General features: G+C 36.1%; 1 pseudogene; it reads right to left on the reverse strand.

Annotated features, from left to right (window-relative positions):
- LOC111957581 (whirlin-like) overlaps nt 1–5,851 on the reverse strand; it is a 125,627-nt pseudogene that overhangs the window by 14,108 nt on the left and 105,668 nt on the right.

Below are 5,851 nucleotides of genomic sequence, written 5' to 3' on the forward strand. Positions count from 1 at the left end.
TTCTTCTACGGCACTTCACCTCATGTACACTTCCCTACGTTCCTCCGTAGCTACTCAGATTCCACGACACTAACGACATTACTACAGACATTAACTACATACAGCGACATGAGAATAAGATCTCTCATAATAAGCCTGTAAGCGAGCCTTAGAATATCAGGACCTAAGAATAGAAGACCTAGAATAAGAACATAGAATAAAGACATAGAATAAGGACACAGAATAAGGACATAGAATAAGGACAATAGATAAGGACATAGAAATGAAGATATAGAATAAGGACGTAGAATAGGACAGAATAAGGAAAATAGAACAGGACCAATAGAATAAGGACATTTAATAAGCACAATGAATAAAGACAGAACAATGACATAGATAGGACAATAATAAGACAATAGAATAAGGACAAGAATAAAGACCTAGATAAGGACACAGAATAAGGACATAGAATAAGGACATATAATAAAGATATAGAAAAGGACCTAGAAAACAGACCCCAGAAAAAGGACATAGAATAAGGAATAGAAAAGGCATAGAATAAGGACAAATAATAAAGATATAGAATAAGGACATCAGAATAAGGACATAGAAACTAGACATATGAATAGAAGGACATAGAATACGACATAAAATCAAAGGGACATAGAATAAGGACATAGAATAAAAGACAGAATAAGCGACATAGGAAAAAGACAAAGGTAATAAGGACATAAGAATAAAGAATAGAATAAGGACATGTAATAAGACATAGAAATAAGGACATAGAATAAGGACATAGAATAAGGACATAAATAAGGAACTAGAATAAAACCTAGAATAAGGACATAGAATAAGGACATGAATAAGGACTAAAATAAGGACCATAGAATAAGACATAGAATAAGAGCATAGAATAAGGACATAGAATAAGGACATAAATAAGGAACCTAGAATAAAGACATAGAATAAGAGCTAGAATAAGGACATAGAATAAGACATAGAATAAGGACATAATAAGGACATAGAACAGGACATAGAATAAGGACATTTAATAGCACAATGAATAAAGACAGAACAATGACATAGAATAAGGACATAGAATAAAGACCTAAATAAGGACACAGAATAAGGACATAGAATAAGGACCTAGAAACAGACCAGAAAATGACATAGAATAAGGACATAGAATAAGGACATAGAATAAAGGACATATAATAAAAGATATAGAATAAAGGACATGATAAAGGACATATAAATAGAAGATATAGAATAAAGGACAATAGAATAAGGACATAGAATAAGACATAGAATAAGGAATAGAATAATAAGAATAGAATAAGGACATAGAATACGGACATAAAGATAAAAGACATAGATATGACATAGAATAAAGACAGAATAAGGACATAGAAAAAGGACATAGAATTAAGGACATAGAATAAAGACATAGAATAAGGACATGTAATAAAGACAGAATAAGGACATAGAAAAAGGACATAGATAAGGACATAGAATAAAGACAATAGAATAAGGACATAGAATAAAGACATAGAATAGGACATAGAATAAAGATATAGAATAAGAAATGTAATAAGAATAGAATAAGAGACATAAGAATAAGGACATAAATAAGGACCTAGAATAAAGAGCTAGAATAAGGACATAAATAAGGACATAGAATGAAGAATATAAAATAAGGACATAGAATACGGACATAGAATAAGGACAATAGAATAGACATAAAAATAGGACCTAGAATAAAGACCTAAATAGGAAATAGAATAGGACAATAAAATAAAGACATAGAATAGACATAATAAGGACATAGAACCAGGAATAGAATAAGGACAAATTTAATTAGCAAATGAATAAAGAACAGAACAAGACATAGAATAAGGACATAGAATAAAGACATAGAAAATAAAGCCATAGAATAAGTAATGTAATAAGACATAGAAAGACTAGAATAAAGACAGAATAAAGGACATAGAATAAAGACATAAGAATAAGGACATAGAATAAGACATAGAATAAAGACAGAATAAGGACAGAATGAGGACAGAATGAAGGAATAGAAGAAAGACATAGAATAAGTACATGTAATAAGGACATAGAATAAGACAAGAATAAGATAGAAAACGGACTAGAATAAGGACTAGAATAAAGACATAGAATAAGGACATAGTAATAAAGACATCAGAATAGGACATATAATACATAAGAATAAAATAAGACATAGGAATAAGAAATAGAATAAAGAATCAAATAAACGACATAAATAAGAACTTAATAGAACTAGAATAAAGACAGAATAAGGAATAGAATAAAGACATAGATAAAGACATGTAAAAGGAAATAGAATAAAGACAGAATAAGGACATAGAATAAAGACACTAGAATAAATAAATAAGAATAGAAATCACAGAACATGTATAAGGAAATAGAATAAAGACATAGAATAAGACATGTAATAAGGAAATAGAATAAAGACAGAATAAGGACATAGAAAAAATACATAGAATAAGGACATAGAATAGAAGAGTTGGAATAATGGCATAGAATGAGGACTAAAATACATAGAAGCAAGCTAAACACTAAGCCTAATCGACGGCATTGAATGTTCTGTAATAATATATGCGTTTACTATTTTTCTCAGTGTTACCAAGTGGGGCAAACCATGAATTTGTTAAAAGGCAAAACAGAGTGTCCTGAAACTCAGAGATTTATGAATGTCATGGCATGCGTCCCAAATTGCACSCTATTCCCTGTGTAGTGCACTACTTTTGACCAGGGCCCTAAAAGCCCTGGTCAAAAGTAGTGGACTACAGTATAAAGGGAATAGGATTCCATTTGAGACTCATCCATGTTGTTTCTGTTGTGATATGGTCCCTTGGTGGGCCTCACCTGTTTGGATGCCAGTACTGCAGACCCCTGGGCCCCCTGCGGCCCTTGTGTGGCCTGGCTGGCCTGGTTCTTAGTTGGCCAAGGACTGCTGTCTTTACTGAGCCCTCGTGCCTCAGCAATGTCCACCCCACTGTCCTCACTCAGAGTCTGACCACTGTCTGACAGCTGGGACAATGTGGTGCCTGGATACATAAAGGAAAGTAGATTTGATTATATATACATGCATGTAAAGCCATACTCACAGGCAAGCACACAGACACACACAGGCACAAGTACACAGATACACACACACACATTGATCTTTACCTCTCTGCTGGGGCTCGGGCCTGACCTCAGCAGTCAGTCTGTGTGCGTCGGCCATGACAAACAAACGCCCCTGGCTGAGGGAGGGAGAGCAGGGGGAGCAGGGCCTGTCTGGACTACACGGGGGAGGTCCCAGCACAGAGAAAGAGGGACAGGGTGAAGGACAGGGGGAGGGAAAGGGGGACAGACATGGGGAGGGACCAGGGGAGGGACAGGGAGAGAGACAGGGAGAGAGACATGGGGAGGGACCAGGGGAGGTAGCAGGCTTCTCATGGGAGCAGGATCTGAAGATGGGAAGCTTGATGAATTTGTCCTTGTTCTGAGGACAAGAGGGCTTGGGATGAAGGGAGCCAGGGCAGGAATGGTGGCCGGAGCTGGAGCAGCCGTGGTGTGTTTGGTGGGTGTGGTGGTCGGAGGAGGTAGTTGTGGAGATGTGGAGGGAGTTTTGGCAGGTGTGGTGAAGAGAGTTCATGGATGTGTCATTGCCAGAGCTTGGATAGACACTATGGCCAGTGCCAGGGTTGGGGGTGGTATGATGGCCAGGGTTGGGGGTGGTATGATGGCCAGGGTTGGAGCTGTTATGATGGCCAGGTTTGGAGCTGTTATGATGGCCATGTTTGGAGCTGTTATGATGGCCAGGGCTGGAGCTATTATGATGTCCAGGGTTGGGACAGGTGTGATGGACGTCAGAGCTAGGGGAGGTGGAAGTTTGGTGGTTGGAGAAGCTTTGGAAGGCTTTAAGGTGTTTGTGGTGACATTCCTGGTGCAGCCTGGTAGGGGCAGTAAAGACCAGGCCAGATTGGGAGTGTCTGGATAAGAGGCTCTTGGACTGCTCCCTCTCCCTGTCCCTCGGATGTCTGGGCTGGGTCTGTTCGGGTCCAGGGGGATGAGGAGGCTTGAAGAAGGGAGGAAACTCAGCTGTAGACTGCACTTCATTCTAGAAACAAAAAGGGACATTGTACAGAATTKTTTTACAAACTAAAGTCTGTCTGATGAAGGTCACCAAATGTCGTTTTTTTCATGGAGAGAGTGTCACGCCTCACCTTTAAAATGCATTGRTCAAAAACATTAGCATTTAGTTATAATCCTGCACATCATAAAACCTGACTATGATTTCAATCAGTCTGAAACAAACTCAAACTCACATACAGACTCACCAATGTAACGTCAGGTAGGACATTAGTGGTTGCCCCTGGATCTTGCTGTACAATGTCACCATGTGAGCACTCCTGCTGAAAGAGAGACAGAGACACAAGGTTGGTGTGTTACAATAATATGACTTCACCTGGTATTCCACCTGAATTGTTAGATACTACTGAATTGTTAGATACTAACTGAAATGTTAGATATTACTGAAATGTTAGAATGAATACTACTGAAATTGTTTAGATTACTGCTAGAATTGTTAGATACCTGCTGAATTGTTAATAGATACTATGCTGAAATTGTTAGATACTACTGAATTGTTAGATACTACTGAATTGTTGAATATTGCTGAATTGTTAGATACTGCTGAATTGTTAGATATACTGCTGAATTGTTAGATACTGCTGAATGTTAGAATACTGCTGAATGTTAGATACTACTGAATTGTTAGATAATCTACTGAATTGTTAGATACTAACTGGAAATTGTTAGATATAACTACTGAATTGTTAGATACTACTAATGTAGATACTACTGAATTGTTAGAACTGTATTACGTACTGCTGATTGTTAGATATTGCTGAATATGTAGATATCTGCTGAATTGTTAGATACTGCTGAATTGTTAGATACTACTGAATTGTTAGATACTACTGAATTGTTAGTAATACTGCTGAATTGTTAGATATTGCTGAATTGTTAGATACTCTGAATAATGTTAGATACTTCTGAATTGTTAGAATACTTTCTGAATTGTTAGATACTCTGAATGTTAGATACTACTGATTCTACTGAATTGTTAGATACTACTGATTGTTAGAATATTGCTGAATTGTTAGAATACTGATCACTGAATTGTTAGATACGTTTGCTGAATTGTTAGATACTCTGAATGTACTACTCGAATTGTTAGATACTGCTGAATTGTTAGATACTTAGCTGAATTGTTAGATATACTACTGGAAATGTTAGAATATTACTGATTGTATCTATGAATGTTAGATACTAACTTTACAACTTGTTATAATACTATTCTATATGTAAACTGAAATGTTTAGATTTTAACTACTGAATTGTTAGATATTACTCGAGAATGTTACTACGAATGTTAATACTCTAATCGATCTGCTGAATATGTAGAACTGTTGTAGATACTACGAATGTAATATCGCAATTGTTAGATAACTTAGATGACATTGTAGATACTACTGAAATGTTAAGATACTATGAATTGTACTACTGATAATTGTTAGATACTGTCTGAATTGTTTAGATCATTGGCTGAATTGTTAGATCTTGGAGCTCTGCCTAATTGGGTTAGATACACTGAATTTGAATATACTGCTGAGAATTGTAGAATATTGGGGGCTGAAAGCTGAAAATTGTTGCTTAGAATAATGTTAGAAAATACCTTCTGCTACTTTAAAATACTGCTGAAATTTTGTTAGATCAATAACAGAGATAATTACTACTGAAAATTGTTATCTGTTTAGAAATACTTAAAACCCCTACTTCTACT

The sequence above is a fragment of the Salvelinus sp. IW2-2015 genome, linkage group LG33 (assembly GCF_002910315.2).
Source record: "Salvelinus sp. IW2-2015 linkage group LG33, ASM291031v2, whole genome shotgun sequence".
Classification (NCBI taxonomy): Eukaryota; Metazoa; Chordata; class Actinopteri; order Salmoniformes; family Salmonidae; genus Salvelinus; species Salvelinus sp. IW2-2015.